Source organism: Salmo salar, chromosome 20 (assembly GCF_965601325.2).
Source record: "Salmo salar chromosome 20, fSalSal1, whole genome shotgun sequence".
NCBI classification, from domain to species: domain Eukaryota; kingdom Metazoa; phylum Chordata; class Actinopteri; order Salmoniformes; family Salmonidae; genus Salmo; species Salmo salar.
The window spans coordinates 40674140-40694692 of NC_138310.1; positions in this window are offsets into that span (position 1 = coordinate 40674140).

Below are 20553 nucleotides of genomic sequence, written 5' to 3' on the forward strand. Positions count from 1 at the left end.
TGAGTCTGTCTGTATTATTTTCTCCAGTTTGTGCTAACATGATTTCATGTGATGTTTTTTTAATCAACATATTCATCCATTTTCCAATACCTGAGGACCAGTCTTAATTAACACTGACACAATATTAAAGCATAATATTTTAAATTCTGTTTTGTTACGTCACATTCACATGCTATTCAGAACTAGGAAACTGACATTTTCGACTTGTTAACTGCTTATAAACGTGCTGCATACAACCAGTTAACAAGTCAGACATTTTCAAGTTTCCTAGTTCCGACTAGCATGTGAACACGGCATAAATCCCTCTCTTTTCCAACCTGTCACTTACCACAGGGTTTCCCAAACTCAGTACCCCCCCTTCTAGGGTCGCCACCCGGCGTCTCACCTGGGCGAGGCTGACGGGCCGGCCGAGGCATAGGAGCCTGACAATCCAGCTGAGGCATGAAGGCCTGTCGATCCTGCTGAGGCGTGGGAGCCCGGTGATCTGGTGGAGGCGTAGCAGGAGTGCGTAATGCTAAGAGCGGGAGCAGGCGTGACAATTTGTACATATCCACTGTATACGTCTGAATCGTGGAAAAGTTGCTTCCCAGATAGAACCAGTGGTGACCCGTTATTCAGGGCAGGTGGGGCAGAGCCTGTTTTGAGCCCCACCTGTTTTGCATGTTATTTAGGCATTAATACGTGTCACATATCAGTTTGCAAACAATGTAATAAAATGTATATCATTGAGTTAATAAAGCCGCATACAAACATGGTCTCTTTTTTTCTTTCTTGAGTAAGGCAGCTCCAACATGCAGGTGTTTCAGCCTAGGTCAGTGCTTTCTGTGGTGGTGGGGCAGCCAGCGGAAAATACAGAGCGTAGGAGTTGGTAATGTTCTCAAGTTGTGCCGTGATTGGCTCAGTGTTCTGTCACTCATGGGGACACTACGTCACCGCAAAATCTAAGGAGAGAGCTCGAAAATTCAAGCCCCTTGGGTGCTGCCATAGAGCTACATTAGAAGTGCCCATCCAAAAAGGCTCAAGGTCATTGGCCACAGAAAAAATGACGTCAAATCATGTTATATCTACCATAGCTTGATTGGACTGATCATGTCAACATCATACTTTCACAATCTTAGTTAGCAAGCAAGACAAGCAGTCATCACCATGACTCATGTTGACAATCTACTGGCAAATCCTTTTCAATCCTTGTCATATGAAGATAAATTATAGATAAAACGTATCGGTGCTCATCGGCCACTGGACATAAACATTACACAACAAGTTAGGAAACACAAATTCAACAATGAGTGGTTTGGAAGGAATCAGTAGCTAACTGCAAGCGTTGCAATGCAATCACTGGCCTGCAATTCCGTGGAGGGTGTATGGTCCAAGTCTGGGTTTAACGGTCTCTTTTCCAAGCTTAAAAGTATAAACATTCAAAGCCATATGCCAGAAAAGTTTGAATACATTGGCCATGCTGTCAATCCATCATGACTTCTGCTGAGTTCAAAACAACTGGAAACTCGGAACTGCTCCGACTGGGAAAATACGTTTTGAACGGTCATCCAACTCAGAATTCCAACTTTAGCCTCTTTCTAGAGCTCCGACCTGAAGATCACTGATGTCGTGATTCAACCTTTTTTTCCCGAGTTCCCAGTTGTCTCGAAAGCACTATAAATCCAGAGAATGCCAGACTTTGATGACAAAGTTTGATGACAAGATTTTCCCAAAAGGACTGCCCCGCCACCTTCCTGTTCAAGTGAGCACAGCACAACAAGGTGAGTCCAAAAATGTCTTGTATGCTGCTGCATAAATTATGTAATATTCCAGGGAGATGTGTATACTGTAGCTTAAAAATGTATACTAAGTGTATGTTGTGTAGTAAGCTGTTAGTAGTCCATGTGCCTCACCTTAATAATGTGGTCCCTTTCCCCCTCATAATTTAGCCTACTGATCTGACTTGGTCATGCACATGTAGCCTATAGCCTGTTTTAGAGAAATGTAATCATTGAATATTGTAAGAGCTTTCATTGTCTGCTTATATGCCCCCTTTATTAATCCTACGGTTCTGACTTGGTGTACAGGGAGAATACTGTAAGAACGGCCCATTTTCTGAATTCTGTCGCTGTACATTTCAAAAGCGCTGAACCAATTGACTACGTCCGTCCCAGCTCGCTCATTAATGTCTTAACCTGTTGGGGGTAGGGGGCAGTATTGACACAGCCGGATAAAAAACGTACCCGATTTAAACTGGTTACTACTCCTGCCCAGTAACTAGAATATGCATATAATTATTGGCTTTGGATAGAAAACACCCTAAAGTTTCTAAAACTGTTTGAATGGTGTCTGTGAGTATAACAGAACTCATATGGCAGGCAAAAACCTGAGAGGATTCTGAACAGGAAGTGGCCTGCCTGACAAGTTGTTGTTCATCTTGGCTCTTTTTATTGAAGACTGAGGATCTTTGCTGTAACGTGACACTTCCTACGGCTCCCATAGGCTCTCAGAGCCCGGGAAAAAGCTGAACGATGTCGAGGCAGCCCCAGGCTGAAACACATTTGGGCGTTTGGCAAGTGGCCGATCAGAGGACAATGGGCTTAGGCGCGTGCCTGAGTCGACTCCATGCTTTATTTTCTTTTGTCTATTTACCTAAATGCAGATTCCCGGTCGGAATATTATCGCTTTTTTACGAGAAAAATGGCATAAAAATGGATTTTAAACAGCGGTTGACATGCTTCGAAGTACGGTAATGGAATATTTAGAATTTTTTTGTCACGAAATGCGCCATGCTCGTCACCCTTATTTACCCTTTCGGATAGTGTCTTGAACGCACGAACAAAACGCCGCTATTTGGATATAACAATGGATTATTTGGGACCAAACCAACATTTGTTATTGAAGTAGAAGTCCTGGGAGTGCATTCTGACGAAGAACACCAAAGGTAATAACATTTTTCTTATAGTAAATCTGACTTTGGTGAGTGCTAAACTTGCTGGGTGTCTAAATAGCTAGCCCTGTGATGCCGGGCTATCTACTTAGAATATTGCAAAATGTGCTTTCACCGAAAAGCTATTTTAAAATCGGACATAGCGAGTGCATGGAGGAGTTCTGTATCTATAATTCTTAAAATAATTGTTATGTTTTTTGTGAACGTTTATCGTGAGTAATTTAGTAAATTCACCGGAAGTTTGCGGGGGATATGCTAGTTCTGAACGTCACATGCTAATGTAAAAAGCTGGTTTTTGATATAAATATGAACTTGATTGAACAAAACATGCATGTATTGTATAACATAATGTCTTAAGATTGTCATCTGATGAAGATCATCAAAGGTTAGTGCTGCATTTAGCTGTGGTTTGGGTTTATCAAATCAAATCAAATCATAATCAAATCAAATCAAATGTATTTATATAGCCCTTCGTACATCAGCTGATATCTCAAAGTGCTGTACAGAAACCCAGCCTAAAACCCCAAACAGCAAGCAATGCATGTGAAAGAAGCACGGTGGCTAGGAAAAACTCCCTAGGAAAAACTCCCTAGAAAGGCCAAAAACCTAGGAAGAAACCTAGAGAGGAACCAGGCTATGAGGGGTGGCCAGTCCTCTTCTAGCTGTGCCGGGTGGATATTATAACAGAACATGGTCAAGATGTTAAAATGTTCATAAATGACCAGCATGGTCAAATAATAATAATCATAGTAGTTGTCGAGGGTGCAACAAGCATGTCCGGTGAACAGGTCAGGGTTCCATAGCCGCAGGCAGAACAGTTGAAACTGGAGCAGCAGCACGGCCAGGTGGACTGGGGAAAGCAAGGAGTCATCATGCCAGGTAGTCCTGAGGCATGGTCCTAGGGCTCAGGTCCTCCGAGAGAAAGAAAGAAAGAGAGAAAGAGAGAATTAGAGAGAGCATATTTAAATTCACACAGGACACCGGATAAGACAAGAGAAATACTCCAGATGTAACAGACTGACCCTAGCCCCCCGACACATAAACTACTGCAGCATAAATACTGGAGGCTGAGACAGGAGGGATCAGGAGACACTGTGGCCCCATCCGATGAAACCCCCGGACAGGGCCAAACAGGCAGGATATAACCCCACCCACTTTGCCAAAGCACAGCCCCCACACCACTAGAGGGATGTCTCCAACCACCAACTTACCGTCCTAAGACAAGGCCGAGTATAGCCCACAAAGATCTCCGCCACGGCACAACCCAAGAGGGGGGCGCCAACCCAGACAGGAAGACCACGTCAGTGACTCAGCCCACTCAAGTGACGCACCCCTCCCATGGACGGCATGGAAGAACACCAGTACGCCAGTGACTCAGCCCCTGTAATAGGGAACCGGCAAGGCAGAGACAGCAAGGGCGGTTCGTTGCTCCAGCCTTTCCGTTCACCTTCACACTCCTGGGCCAGACTATACTTAATCATAGGACCTACTGAAGAGATAAGTCTTCAGTAAAGACTTAAAGGTTGAGACTGAGTCTGCGTCTCTCACATGGGTAGGCAGACTATTCCATAAAAATGGAGCTCTATAGGAGAAAGCCCTACCTCCAGCCGTTTGCTTAGAAATTCTAGGGACAATTAGGAGGCCTGCGTCTTGTGACCGTAGTGTACGTGTATGTGACATTATATGCTAGCTTGAAAAATGGGTGTCTGATTATTTCTGGCTGGGTACTCTGCTGACATAATCTAATGTTTTGCTTTCGTTGTAAAGCCTTTTTGAAATCGGACAGTGTGGTTAGATTAACGAGAGTCTTGTCTTTAAAATGGTGTAAAATAGTCATATGTTTGAGAAATTGAAGTAATAGCATTTCTAAGGTATTTGAATAACGCGCCACGGGATTCCACTGGCTGTTACGTAGGTGGGACGAAATCGTCCCACTGGCCCTAGAGAAGTTAATGGAAGCCTATCCAACATAATCCAGGTAGAATCAGGAATTCCCCAGGGAAGCTGTCTAGGCCCGTTACTTTTTTCAATCTTTACTAACGACGTGCCACTGGCTTTGAGTAAAGCTGCAATATTTTAACAAAGAGCTGCAATATTAAAAAAATTAAAAGCATTGTTTTTGGGACAAATCATTCACTAATCCCTAAACCTCTACTAAATATTGTAATCAATAATGTGGCAATTGAGCAAGTTGAGGAGACTAAACTTCTTGGAGTAACACTGGATTGTGAACTGTCAAGGTCAAAACATCTTGATACAACAGTAGCTAAGATAGGGAGAAGTCTGTCCATAATAAAGTGCTGTTTTGCCTTCTTAACAGCACTATAAACAAAGCAGGTCCTACAGGCCCTAGTTTTGTCGCACCTGGACTAATGTTCAGTTGTGTGGTCAGGTGCAACAAAGAGGAACTTAGGAAAATTGCAATTGGCCGAGAACAGGGCAGCACAGCTGGTCCTTAGATGTACACAGAGAGCTAACATTAATAATATGCATGTCAATCTCTCCTGTCTCAAGGAGGAGAGATTGACTTCATCACAACTTGGTTTTGTGAGAGGTATTGACATGGTGAATGTACTGAGCTGTCTGTTTGAACTACTGGCACACAGCTCAGACACCCATGCATATCCCACAAGACATGCCACCAGAGGTCTCTTCACAATTGTACAACTGCCTTAATTTTTCTGGACCCCAGGAAGAGTAGCTGCTGCCTTGGAGGTCAGAGGCGAGGGTTTTTTCTTTTTCAAGCACTCACTACCTCTATCCATCTCTCTCCAGGTGCTACAGAGACAGAATGGTCCACGGACCTCCAGAGCCTTCTGACCAACTACCTGCCATCTCTCCAGAGCACAGAGAAGTTTACTACTCTCACAATAGTATACTTGATGCATTATGCAAACCTCCTTCACTGTGGCAGTCTGCGTGTGTGATGAACATAGCATATTATCCAGAGCAACTGGTTGGATTGGATTTACTGTACTCACGCCATAAATCATGCTCTCTCCTCCCTGTAAATGTCTCCCAGGCTTTTTAAAACTAACATATGTCCATTCCCAGGTGAGTCTGCTGGGCTATGGAACTCTAGAGCAGCACATAAAAAACCTGCCACCCTGTTGTCAGCTATATGCAGACAGTTCCCCGAGGAAGGAAGCACAGTTCCCGCTCAGCCCAGTCAAAACTGTTCACTGCTCTGGCACCCAATGGTGGAACAAGCTCCCTCCCGACGCCAGGACAGCGGAGTCAATCACCACCTTCCGGAGACACCTGGAACCCCACCTCTTTAAGGAATACCTGGGATGGGATTAAGTAATCCTTCTACCCCCCCCCCCAAAAAAATATATATAGATGTACTATTGTAAAGTGGTTGTTCCACTGGATATCATAAGGTGAATGCACCAATTTGTAAGTCGCTCTGGATAAGACGTAAATGTAAATGTAAATGTGAAGGATGGAACTATTAAGGCGTTCAAATGCCAAATTTTGGGTATGACCAAATGCAATAAAGTTTTGTATAAACTCATTTTAATGTTATTGTTAGATTACAAAACATCTTTTTCATAGCATGTTTGTTACACTAACTCTGACTAACTTCTGTGTTAACTTAAACAAATACAATACTTGGAGCTTATGATTCAAAAGGTCTAAAATTAATGCAAGTCTCATGTCCAGGGTGAATACATTTTTATTCATCTATATCAGACATCACACATGCATATCAGACAAGATTGAAAAATGGGACAAGTAGACAAAGTGAATGTAAGTCGGTGCTCGCGTCCGTAGCTGTTGGTATGGATTTGAGTGGTTACATACAATACATGTTGACAGAATGGCTGTGAGACAGAGAGCGAGACTGTTGCTGTACTCCCAGGTAAGGCCCATGCTTCCGGTGCCACTGAAGGCCACAGTCTTCAGTCAGGCAGCTTGAAGATGTGCCAACATCCAGACCCATGGAGACCCAGGGAGATGACAATAAATGCATTGTGTACCTTTTATCATCAAAGCCATGTTAGCATTTACTGCACATGTTTCTGAACAATTCAACCCTTTTGTTAGTGTCATTGATACAAAGAAATTCACATACAATATTCAGTTCATAAGCATTGACTAATGCCTCTAGGGCAGGGGTAAGCAACCCTGGTCCTGGAGTGCCACAGGCACTTCATATTTTTGATTTAACCAACCTGGAAGATCAGGTGTGTTGGATTTAGGCAATCGCTGGACTGATCAATTAGCTCAGTAGGTCAGAGCTGCGTTGAGTACATAAACATTTAATAGAATGTTCAATTGAAGGAAAACAGTGCTCTACTGAATGACTAGTTGAAAAACTGGGAGGGGTTGTGGGTTAAAAATGCACCACTGCTCTTTAAATACTTCACTCACTGCATCAAGTCACACCCCGTCACACCCTACGAATGGAACAAACGTATCTCAAAGTCAAGAACGTACAAGAATGTTTTGGGAAAACGGTAGCATTCAGTACAAACCGTTCCGCAATGTAGCGAACGTTAAAGCAAACTGAATGCACCCTTGGTGTGGTGCCTAGTTGAAACAAAACAGGGTTGCCTACCCATGCTCTAGGGTCCTGTGGTGAAAGGACAGCTGTGCAAGGTCAATACCTTGCACAATACCTTGGGCAGTAGCTTTCTTCCAGGGCTCATATTCACAAAGCGTCTCAAAGTAGGGATAGTGATCTAGGATAACCTCCCCCTTGTCAATGTAATTGTTCTCTGTGTGAAGGCAAAATTGATTATCCTAAAATCAGTAATACTCTGAAATTCTTTGTAAATATGGGCCCTGGCCTGTCAGCAATGTCACTCCACCTGAAATGCAACAACAACAAAAGCATGAATAGGAATGAGCTTAGTCAGTCAGTAACTTAGCTAACTAGCTAATGAAACACTAATGTCAATGTCCACAAGCCCCCTTATCAGCCAAATTATATGGAAACAAAGCTTATTTGCAGTAAAATAAGGAGGGGCATTTTTCTTGCCAACTTGCAGGCCCAAAAGCATCAATAAACAGGCAGGGGAACAAAGTAGTTTGACAAAAACTGTTAAAATAGTCAGTAACAAGCTACTCTTTAAAATATATCTACCAATTATATAGCTGAGAGAATGCCAAGATTGTGCAAAGCTGTCATCAAGGCAAAGGGTGGCTACCTTGAAGAATCTAAAATGATATATACTACTCAAAAAAATAAAGGGAACACTTAAACAACACAATGTAACTCCAAGTCAATCACACTTCTGTGAAATCAAACTGCCCACTTAGGAAGCAACACTGATTGACAATAAATTTCACATGCTGTTGTGTAAATGGAATAGACAACAGGTGGAAATTATAGGCAATTAGCAAGACACCCCCAATAAAGGAGTGGTTCTGCAGGTGGTAACCACAGACCACTTCTCAGTTCCTATGCTTCCTGGCTGATGTTTTGGTCACTTTTGAATGCTGGCGGTGCTTTCACTCTAGTGGTAGCATGAGACGGAGTCTACAATCCACACAAGTGGCTCAGGTAGTGCATCTCATCCAGGATGGCACATCAATGCGAGCTGTCGCAAGAAGGTTTGCTGTGTTTGTCAGTTTAGTGTCCAGAGCATGGAGGCACTCCCAGGAGACAGGTCAGTACATCAGGAGATGTGGAGGAGGCCGTAGGAGGGCAACAACCCAGCAGCAGGACCGCTACCTCCGCCTTTGTGCAAGGAGGAGCAGGAGGAGCACTGCCAGAGCCCTGCAAAATGACCTCCAGCAGGCCACAAATGTGCATGTGTCTGCTCAAACAGTCAGAAACAGACTCCATGAGGGTGGTATGAGGGCCCGACGTACACAGGTGGGGATTGTGCCTACAGCCCAACACCGTGCAGGACATTTGGCATTTGCCAGAGAACACCAAGATTGGCAAATTCGCCACTGGCGCCCTGTGCTCTTCACAGATAAGCAGGTTCACACTGAGCACATGTGACAGACGTGACAGAGTCTGGAGATGCCGTGGAGAACGTTCTGCTGCCTGCAACATCCTCCAGCATGACCGGTTTGGCGATAGGTCAGTCATGGTGTGGGGTGGCATTTCTTTGGGGGGCCGCACAGCCCTCCATGTGCTCGCCAGAGGTAGCCTGAATGCCATTGGGTACCGAGATGAGATCCTCAGACCCCTTGTGAGACCATATGCTGGTGCGGTTGGCCCTGGGTTCCTCCTAATGCAAGACAATGCTAGAATTCATGTGGCTGGAGTGTGTCAGCAGTTCATGCAAGAGGAAGGCATTGATGCTATGGACTGGCCCGCCCGTTCCCCAGACCTGAATCCAATTGAGCACATCTGGGACATCATGTCTCGCTCCATCCACCAACGCCACGTTGCACCACAGACTGTCCAGGAGTTGGCGGATGCTTTAGTCCAGGTCTGGGAGGAGATCCCTCAGGAGACCATCCGCCACCTCATCAGGAGCCTGCCCAGGCGTTGTAGGGAGATCATACAGGCACGTGGAGGCCACACACACTACTGAGCCTCATTTTGACTTGTTTTAAGGACATTACATCAAAGTTGGATCAGCCTGTAGTATGGTTTTCCACTTTAATTTTGAGTGTGACTCCAAATCCAGACCTCCATGGGTTGATAAATTGGATTTCCATTGATTATTTTTGTGTGATTTTGTTGTCAGCACATTCAACTATGTAAAGAAAAAAGTATTTAGTAAGATTATTTCATTCATTCAGATCTAGGATGTGTTATTTTAGTGTTCCCTTTATTTTTTTGAGCAGTGTATATATTTTGATTTGTTTAACACTTTTTTTGTTACTACATGATCCCATATGTGTTATTTCATAGTTTTGATGTCTTCACTATTATTCTACAATGTAAAAAATAAAGAAAAACCCTTGAATGAGTAGGTGTGGCCAAACCTTTGACTGGTACTATATATATTTGTTTAATATATTTTCCTTTATTATGCTCCCCTATCCCTACTACCCATCCCCTAATTGGAGTAAACTAATGGACAGCAACACTTAGGCTTCTACTTCCAGCTTACACATACTATATACACTACTGTTCAAAAGTTTGGGGTCACTTAGAAATGTCCTTGTTTTTGAAAGAAAAGCACATTTTTTGTCTAATAAAATAACATAAAATTGACCAGGAATACAGTGTAGACATTGTTAATATTGTAAATGACTACTGTAGTTGGAAACGGCAGATTTTTTATGGAATATCTACATAGGCGTACAGAGGCCCATTATCCATAACCATCACTTCTGTGTTCCAATGGCACGTTGTGTTAGCTAATCCAAGTTTATCATTTTAAAAGACCATTTTGCAATTATGTTAGCACAGCTTTCAGATTAAAGAAGCAATAAAACTGTCCTTTAGACTAGTTGAGTATCTGGAGCATCAGCATTTGTGGGTTCGATTAAAGACTCAAAATGGCCAGAAACAAACAACTTTCTTCTGAAACTCGTCAGTCTATTCTTATTCTGAGAAATGAAGGCTATTCCAATGCGAGAAATTGCCAAGAAACTGAAGATCTGGTACAACGCCATGTACTTGCGCAAACTGTCTCTAACCAGAATAGAAAGAGGAGTGGGGGGCCCTGGTGCACAACTGAGCAATAGGACAAGTACATTAGAGTGTCTAGTTTGAGAAACAGACGCCTCACAAGTCCTCAACTGGCAGCTTCATTAAATAGTACCCGCAAAACACCAGTCTCAACGTCAACAGTGAAGAGGTGACTCCAGGATGCTGGCCTTCTAGGCAGAGTTGCAAAGAAAAAAAATAATCTCAGACTGGCCAATAAAAATAAAAGATTAAGATGGGCAAAAGAACACAGACACTGGACAGAGGAACTCTGCTTAGGCCAGCATCCCAGAGTTGCCTCTTCACTGTTGACGTTGAGACTGGTGTTTTGCGGGAAGTCTTGTGGAAGAGGATCTTCAGATCCACAGCCTCCAGTGGTTAAAAGGGGTCCTCACAAGGAGCATCCAAAACCAAAGCTAATACCCAAGTGGGCGCAATAGGTTAAGAAACAGGTCTGAGACAGTGCACACCTTTTAGGGACCGCCCTACCAGGGCATGAGCTTGAAAAGTTCCTGCTTGAAAGCTCCTGTATAGGAACATTAAAATGTCCCCCAGAGAACTCTGAAAAGGCACAATTTATTTTGGCACCATAGCCAGGGTCAAAGCTCTGGCCGAGGGTGCCAAACCCACCCATGCGCCTGGGACAACAGATCCCTGCGCAGTGGGAGTTGCCATGGGTCGCCGCCCAACAGGCAAATGATCCTCGCAAACCAAGGTTGCTTGGGCCAAAGGGGAGCCACAAGAATCGACAACAAGCCCTCCAGGCGCCCCCTTTCCAATGTGGGCTGAATCAGCTCCACAGGGAAAAATCTGTAGAGGAGGCTTCGAGGCCACTGGGGTGCCAGAGCATCCGTCGGGTCCCTTATAGAGAAAAAAAAAGACATTGAGAGTTTTTTCTTGAAAAGCATCAAATGCTTACGTCTGCCCTGCCGAGCATTTCCCATATCTGGTAGACCACCCAGGGGTGTAGCTTCCACTCCTGAGAAAGAGGGTCCCACCTTGATAAAAGAGTTGAGGCAAGCAGGGACATGCGTCGCCCGTAGCGATACCATGTGCACACTGCTGCTCAGCAATAGGGAGCAAGGCAAGGTTAGGAGGGACAGAGACAGAGGGCTTGTTTGTCATTGCAGCCGACAGTGCAGGCAACAGCCGACTGACTGATCGACAAAGAACATTGCATCATAAATAATTACTCATTATTATTTGTCGCCAGTCAGTCACAATTTACCCATAATATATTATGGTTTTGATCCTCTTGAACACAACCAGTCTCTCCCCGTCTGTTGATGCACGCCACTGACATATTGTCGCTCCAGGGGAATGCTTCTGTCGCTTGCGGGATACAACTGACAATAGCGGAGGGTCCCACCACTGGGCCAGGGCATGACGGGGACACCCGAAGCGACTGGCTTAGCTGCAAGATGCGTCCAGGTGAGGGGCTAGTACAGGGGAATGACTTCCATCACAGAAGCCATCAACCACAGTAGGTGTAGGCACTGGCGAAAACACACTGTGTGACCCAGCCAAAATATAGGCTAAGCGGAGCCGGAACCCGGACACCCTCCGCGGGTATACAAAAGCGCGATATGCGTGTGAGTCTAGCTCAAGACCCAGAAACGGAATGTGCTGAGATGGAGTCAGACAGCTCTTTTTCTGGTTTCTTATGAAGCCTAGGGACTAAACATGGGACAGTACCATGGATGTGTGTAACACTGTTTCCTCCCTCAACTCTGCTGCCACCAGCCAATAGGCTGTCATTCTGAATTAGCAGACTCTGAGGCGCTTGTTGTTGTTGTTCTTCTTCTATGATATAATGGCGGTCTGCAAACCAACGTTAAAGGTGCATGCCGCCACCTACTGTGCTAGAGTGTGTGGTCAATCACGGTTAACAACATTTCTATATCCTCCTACCTAACTCAGTACTTTTGAGAAAATAAAAAAGAGCCCTTCTAACTTCTAATAGAACCTCCCCCATCCCCAAATACCCTAACAACCCCCCCCCCCCCCAACCTTTTCATCAACCATACACTCCATGAGATGCTTGTTGAGGGCATGTAGGTCTAAAATGGGACGCAAAGCCCCATTCCTTTTTGAAACCAGGAAATACTGGCTGTACCAGCCATCCTGGATCTTCTACAAAGGAACCACTCGGATTGCCTGCTTTTGGAGACCGGAGGATATTTCCTTCCTCAAAACAGGCGCTGAGGGGACTTACAACAAATTGTAGCCTGTAACCTGACAACGGTGTGTCTGACCGTGGAGAAGGGACACTTTTCATTGAACTTAAATGCAGGAAGCACAACACTTTGGACACCCGTGAACACGGTGGAACTTGCAATTGAAAAAAACAGTGCCCGTCCCACTCTGGGTTCCCAACCCACTCTGGGTACAAGGGCTCCGGCATTCAGCGACATCCCCTGATTGGCAATGCCACCTGGGGGTACTGTTGTCACAACAAGCCTCACTCGGTTTAGGCGGTAAGATGCGTTCCGGTAACGATCTGGAACCCAGCAGTGGACCGCACACATAAAAAATAAACCCAGGGAAAATACTTTATCATGGAGGTTATCCTACTGACCAGTCACAGGTGCTGGCGACAAAGTGCCTTGTGACCTAACTGAGAATGGGACAGAATTTAATTCCTAGGAATGAAAAGCTTTGAGCTGTCGAAAAGACAGCTCATTTCGGGGTTCATATGAACCACAAGGACTGTGTGGGATAATAGCATGGTCGTGTTCAACCCTTCTTGTTCCCTCGACTCCGCTACCAACAAACAATTGCCACAGAGCCCATAACCTGTATCGCTAGACAGTTCATAGGGACTAGTGAGCTACAGGCAAGAATAAGCAATCAATCCCAGTAATGCTCCACCTATGGGGAGGGGGGCCTCCTTGTGGACAGAGAGTGATTCGTCCAATTTATTAATCTCACCCTAGGGAGATCGATATACCCCTTGAACCCCGTGAACACCATGGTACATAATGTTGCTGCTACCGTCTCTTATGACCGAAAATAACTTCTGGACATCAGAACAGCGATTACTCACCTCGAACTGGACAAAGATTTATTCTTTAAAGAGTCTGACGCGAAGGATATACTGCTTTCTCAGGAACGGGCCCAAATCCACGTCATTTGTAGGCGAGTGAGTAAACTTCCACTACAGTTCGTTCTATTGGCCAATGTGCAATCATTGGAAAACAAAAGGGATGATACACAATCAAGACTATCCTACCAATGGGACATTAAACACTGTAATATCCTATGTTTCACAGAGTTGTGGCTGAACGACGACACGGATAATATAGAGCTGGTGGGATTTTCTATGCATCGGCAGGACAGAGAAGCTACGTTTGGTAAGACAAGATTTGTGCGCGATGTCTAATAGTCTTGGGTGTATCATAAGGTAGAGTACCTTTTGATAAGCTGTAGACCACACTATCTACCAAGAGAGTTCTCATCTATATTATTCATAGCCATCTATTTTCGGGATCAGTGTCTCATCCATGGGACGGTTGAGCTAACGTAGGCTAATACGATTAGCATGGGGTTGTAAGTAACAAGAAAATTTCCCAGGACATAGACATATCTGATATTGGCAGAAAGCTTAAATTCTTGTTAATCTAACTGCACTGTCCAATTTACAGTAGCTATTACAGTGAAAGACTACCATGCTATTGTTTGAGGAGAGTGCACAGTTTTGAACTTGAAAAGTTATTAACCTGTTGGGGCTAGGGGGCAGTATTTGCACGGCCGGATAAAAAACGTACCCGATTACGTTTTACGTTTACAGGTATTTGAATATTGCGCCACGGGATTACACTGGCTGTTGAGTAGGTGGGACGCAAGCGTCCCACCTAGCCCATAGAGGTTAACCCCTTACATCTAGACGTTCCGCTAGCGGAACACCTGCTCCAATATCCAATGATAGGCGTGGCGCGAATTACAAATTCCTCAAAAATACAAAAACTTCAATTTTTCAAACATATGACTATTTCACAGCATTTTAAAGACAAGACTCTCCTTTATCTAACCACACTGTCCGATTTCAAAAAGGCTTTACAGCGAAAGCAAAACATTCGATTATGTCAGCAGAGTACCCAGCCAGAAATAATCAGACACCCATTTTTCAAGCTAGCATATAATGTCACAAAAAACAAATCCACAGCTAAATGCAGCACTAACCTTTGATGATCTTCATCAGATGACACACCTAGGACATTATGTTATACAATACATGCATGTTTTGTTCAATCAAGTTCATATTTATATCAAAAAACAGCTTTTTACATTAGCATGTGACGTTCAGAACTAGCATACCCCCCGCAAACCTCCGGTAAACGTTCACAAAAAACATAACAATTATTTTAAGAATTATAGATACAGAACTCCTTTGTGCAATCGAGGTGTCCGATTTTAAAATAGCTTTTCGGTGAAAGCACATTTTGCAATATTCTGAGTAGATAGCCCAGCCATCACGGCTAGCTATTTAGACACCCACCAAGTTTAGCCCTGACCAAACTCCGATTTACTATTACAAAAGTTTGATTTCCTTTGGTGTTCTTCGTCAGAATGCACTCCCAGGACTGCTACTTCAATAACAAATGTTGGTTTGGTTCAAAATAATCCATTGTTATATCCAAATAGCGGCGTTTTGTTCGTGCGTTCAAGACACTATCCGAAGTGTAAATAAGGGTCACGAGCATGGCGCATTTCGTGACAAAAGATTTCTAAATATTCCATTACCGTACTTCGAAGCATGTCAACCGCTGTTTAAAATCAGTTTTTATGCCATTTTTCTCATAAAAAAGTGATAATATTCCGACCGGGAATCTGCGTTTAGGTAAACAGATGAAAGAAAACAAAGCATGGGGTCGACTCGGGCACGAGTCTGAGTCTCACAATACTGTTACCGGCCACTACCCAAACGCGCTACTTTTTTTCAGCCAGAGCCTGCAAAGCCACAATTCAGCTTTTTGCCGCCTTCTGAGAGCCCATGGGAGCCGTAGGAAGTGTCACGTAACAGCAGAGATCCCCTGTAATGGATAGAGATAATCAAGAAGGGCAAGAAATTGTCAGACAGGGCACTTCCTGCATGGAATCTTCTCAGGTTTTGGCCTGCCAAATGAGTTCTGTTATACTCACAGACACCATTCAAACAGTTTTAGAAACTTTGGAGTGTTTTCTATCCAAAGCTAATAATTATATGCATATTCTAGTTTCTGGGCAGGAGTAATAATCAGATTAAATCGGGTACGTTTTTTATCCGGCCGTGAAAATACTGCCCCCTAGCCATAACAGGTTAATAAACAAATTAGGCAAATTTGGGCAGTCTTGATACAACAATTTGAACAGAAATGTAATGGTTCATTGGATCAGGCTAAAACTTTGCACATACACTGCTGCCATCTAGTGGCCAAAATCTGAATTGCACCTGGGCTGGAATAGTACATTATGGCCTTTCTCTTGCATTTCAAAGATGATGGTACAAAAACAAATACAAATAAATGTTTTTTCTTTGTATTATCTTTTACCAGATCTAATGTGTTATATTCTCCTACATTCCTTTCACATTTCCACAAACTTCAAAGTGTTTCCTTTCAAATGGTATCAAGAAAATGCATATCCTTGCTTCAGGGCCTGAGCTACAGGCAGTTAGATTTGGGTATGTCATTTCAGGCAAAAATTGAAAAAAAGGGCAGATCCTTAAGAGGATCTTAAATCTGTTTTACCTCATTTCTACCAGCATGTCACATGTGCAACCACAGAGAAAAAAAAACTCTACACCACCTTTACTCCACACACAGAGATGCATACAAAGCTCTTCCTCAACCTCCATTTGGAAAATCTGACCATAATTCTATCCTCCTGATTCCTGCTTACAAGTAAATACTAAAGCAGGAAGTACCAGTGACTCGCTCAATACGGAAGTGGCAAGTGTCTTCACTGACATTTTCAACCTCTCCCTGACAGAGTCTGTAATACCTACATGTTTCAAGCAGACCACCATTGTCCCTGTGCCCAAGAAAGCGATGGTAACCTGCCTAAGTGATTACCGCCCCATAGCACTCACGTTGATAGCCATGAAGTGCTTTGAAAGGCTGGTCATGGTTCACATCAACAGCATCATCCTGGATACCCTAGACCCACTCCAATTCGCATAGCGCCCCAACAGATCCACAGATGATGCAATCGCACTCCACATTGCCCTTTCCCACCTGGACAAAAGGAACACCTATGTGAGAATACTATTCATTGACTAGAGCTCAGCCGTCAACACCATAGTGCCCACAAAGCTCATCACTAAGCTAAGGACCCTAGGACTAAACACCACCCTCTGCAACTGGATCCTGGACTTCCTGACGGGCCACCCCCAGGTGGTAAGGGTAGGCAACAACACATCTGCCACGCTGATCCTCAACACTGGGGTCCCTCAGGGGTACGTGGTTAGTCCCCTCCTGTACTCCCTGTTCACCCACGACTGAGTGGCCAAACACGAATCTAACACATCATTAAGTTTGCTGACGACACAACAGTGGTAGGCCTGAATACCAACAACGATGAGACAGCCTATAGGTAGGAGGTCAGAGACCTGGCAGTGTGGAGCCAGGACAACAAGCTCTGCCTCATTGTGAGCAAGACAAAGGAGCTGATCGTGGACTATAGGAAAAGGCTGGCCGAACAGGCCTCCATTAACATCGACGGGGCTGTAGTGGAGCGGGTCGAGAGTTTCAAGTTCCTTGGTGTGTACATCACCAACAAACTACCATGGTCCAAACACACCAAGACAGTCCAGAAGAGGGCACGACAACAAAAGTTCTACAGCTGCACCATCGAGAATATCCTGACCGGTTGCATCACTGCCTGGTATGGCAACTGCTTGGCATCTGACCATAAGGCGCTAATAGAGGGTAATGCATACGGCCCAGTACATCACTGGGACCAAGCTTCCTGCCATCCAGGACCTGTAAACTAGGCAGTTTCAGAGGAAAGCCCCAAAAATGGTCAAATACTCCAGCCACTCAAGTCATAGACTATTCTCTCTGCTACTGCTCGGCAAGCAGTACGCCAAGTCAAGGGGGGAAAAAGGCTACTTAACAGCTTCTACCCCCAAGCCACAAGACTGTTGAACAATGAATTAAATGGCCAATCGGACTATTTACATTGACACCCCCCCCCCCCCCCCCCATTTATTTTTACACTGCTGCTACTCGCTGTTTATTATCTGTGCATAGTCACGTTACCCATATCTACTTGAACAAATTACCTCGACTAACCTGTAACCCCGCACATTGACTCGATACCGGTACCGCCTGTATGTAGCCTCGTTATGGTTATTTCATTGTGTTACTTTTTATGATTTTTTACTTTAGTTTATTTGGTAAACTCTTTCTGGTAAACTTTGATTTGATTTGGTAAACACAGGCTAGGGTGATCTCATAAGTTTTGTTCTATGAGATAATCTTCATCAGCTAACGCTACATTTTGTGAATTTTGAAGGATAAATGTAATCACAAAAAGCACATAAAGCACATAAAGGCTTAATCATTCATTAAGGTCATGTTAACTGACTGATATTATCTCATAGAACAAAACGGATGAGATCTCCTATGCATGTGTTAACCTCAGACCTTATTTTCGGCGTTTATCCCGAAACTGTTTTCTTTCCCCATTAATTTTCCCCATAGGAATGGCTGAACAAACCAGAGGTAAATCATTTCCAGTTTTAGGACTACAAGCTGGTGAGATCTTTAGAAATGACTAGAATCGACTAATCTCTCATGGGCAGATTCTGATAAGGAAGCTGACCAAATTTAGCAAGAAGGTACTTCTGGGTAAACAAATCTAGTCTAGAAGAGAATAAAATAGAAGTATTATCAATTTTGTGTGGTCTGCCTTTCTGCCTATTTCACATAGAATATATTAATTTTCCGCTATGGAATAACTTGTCTCAAAGGTTTTCAAATTAGCCTATAGCGTAACTGTAATCTGCCGTTGTCAACATACACCTTTTGAATTTGCAGACAAGACAATTTTCTAAGTTAATCGTTTACGCTTAAGATAGTGTCATTGAGTTCAGTTCAAGTTCAAGTTTTTTTGTCACATGCACAATTATAGTGAAATGCCAGTACCAATACCAGTACCAGTCAAAAACTTTTACACACCAACTCATTCCACGGTTTTTCTTAATTTTTACTATTTTCTACATTGTAGAATAATAGTGAAGACATCAGAACTATGAAATAACACATATGGAATCATGTAGTAACCAAAAAAGTTTTAAACAAATCTAAATATATTTTAGATTTTATGTTCTTCAAAGTAGCCACCCTTTGCCTTGATGACAGCTTTGCACACTCACAATCTCAAATATAAAATATATTTTGATTTGTTTAACACTTTTTTTGGTTTACTACATGATTCCATATGTGTTATTTCATAGTTTGATGTCTTCACTTCCTACTCATTCAAGGGTTTTTATTTATTTGTACTATTTTCTACAATGTATAATAATAGTGAAGACATCCAAACTATTTTATTGGTCGCATGCACATATTTAGCAGATGTTGTTGCGGGTGTAGCAAAATGCAACTTGAAGAGGTTGAGAATGCAATTATCCACAAACCATGAGTTTTTAGCCATGTGCAGCATAACAATATCAAGGTGCATCAGAGGGGTATACTACAAAACAAGATCAATAACTTAGCCAATTAACTTGCCTAAATATTTAGAAATAACTTACATTTGTTTTGAAAAGATAAGCTTGAAATAGGCATTGACCCAATAACCAAAAACACATATCTTAGTTAAGCTTTCTTTGTGAACCAGAAAATCTGTAGTTATTTCTGTTTGTTTATCAAAGTTTGCTGACTAACCCATTGATCCTACTTTGTAGTAGGCCTATTTCCTATTTGTTTTTGTTTTGGATCTCCAAAATACTCAAGATACTCTTCCTGGGATCCAGCAAAAATAAGGCAGTAATATACACTGCTCAAAAAATAAAGGGAACACATAAACAACACAATGAATCTCCAAGTCAATCACACTTCTGTGAAATCAAACTGTCCACTTAGGAAGCAACACTGATTGACAATAAATTTCACATGCTGTTCTGCAAATCGAATAGACAACAGGTAGAAATGATAGGCAATTAGCAAGACACCCCCAATAAAGGAGTGGTTCTGCAGGTGGTGACCACAGACCACTTCTCAGTTTCTATGCTTCCTGGCTGATGTTTTGGTCACTTTTGAATGCTGGCGGTGCTTTCACTCTAGTGGTAGCATGAGACGGAGTCTACAACCCACACAAGTGGCTGTGGTAGTGCAGCTCATCCAGGATGGCACATCAATGCGAGCTGTGGCAAGAAGGTTTGCTGTGTCTGTCAGCGTAGTGTCCAGAGCATGGAGGTGCTACCAGGAGACAGGCCAGTACATCAGGAGACGTGGAGGAGGCCATAGGAGGGCAACAACCCAGCAGCAGGACCGCTACCTCCGCCTTTGTGCAAGGAGGAGCAGGAGGAGCACTGCCAGAGCCCTGCAAAATGACCTCCAGCAGGCCACAAATGTGCATGTGTCTGCTCAAACGGTCAGAAACAGACTCCATGAGGGTGGTATGAGGGCCCGACGTCCACAGGTGGGGGTTGTGCTTACAGCCCAACACCGTGCAGGACGTTTGGCATTTGCCAGAGAACACCAAGATTGGCAAATTCGCCACTGGCGCCCTGTGCTCTTCACAGATGAAAGCAGGTTCACACTGAGCACGTGACAGACGTGACAGAGTCTGGAGATGCCGTGGAGAACGTTCTGCTGCCTGCAACATCCTCCAGCATGACCGGTTTGGCGGTGGATCAGTCATGGTGTGGGGTGGCATTTCTTTGGGGGGCCGCACAGCCCTCCATGTGCTCGCCAGAGGTAGCCTGACTGCCATTGGGTACCGAGATGAGATCCTCAGACCCCTTGTGAGACCATATGCTGGTGCGGTTGGCCCTGGGTTCCTCCTAATGCAAGACAAAGCTAGACCTCATGTGGCTGGAGTGTGTCAGCAGTTCCTGCAAGAGGAA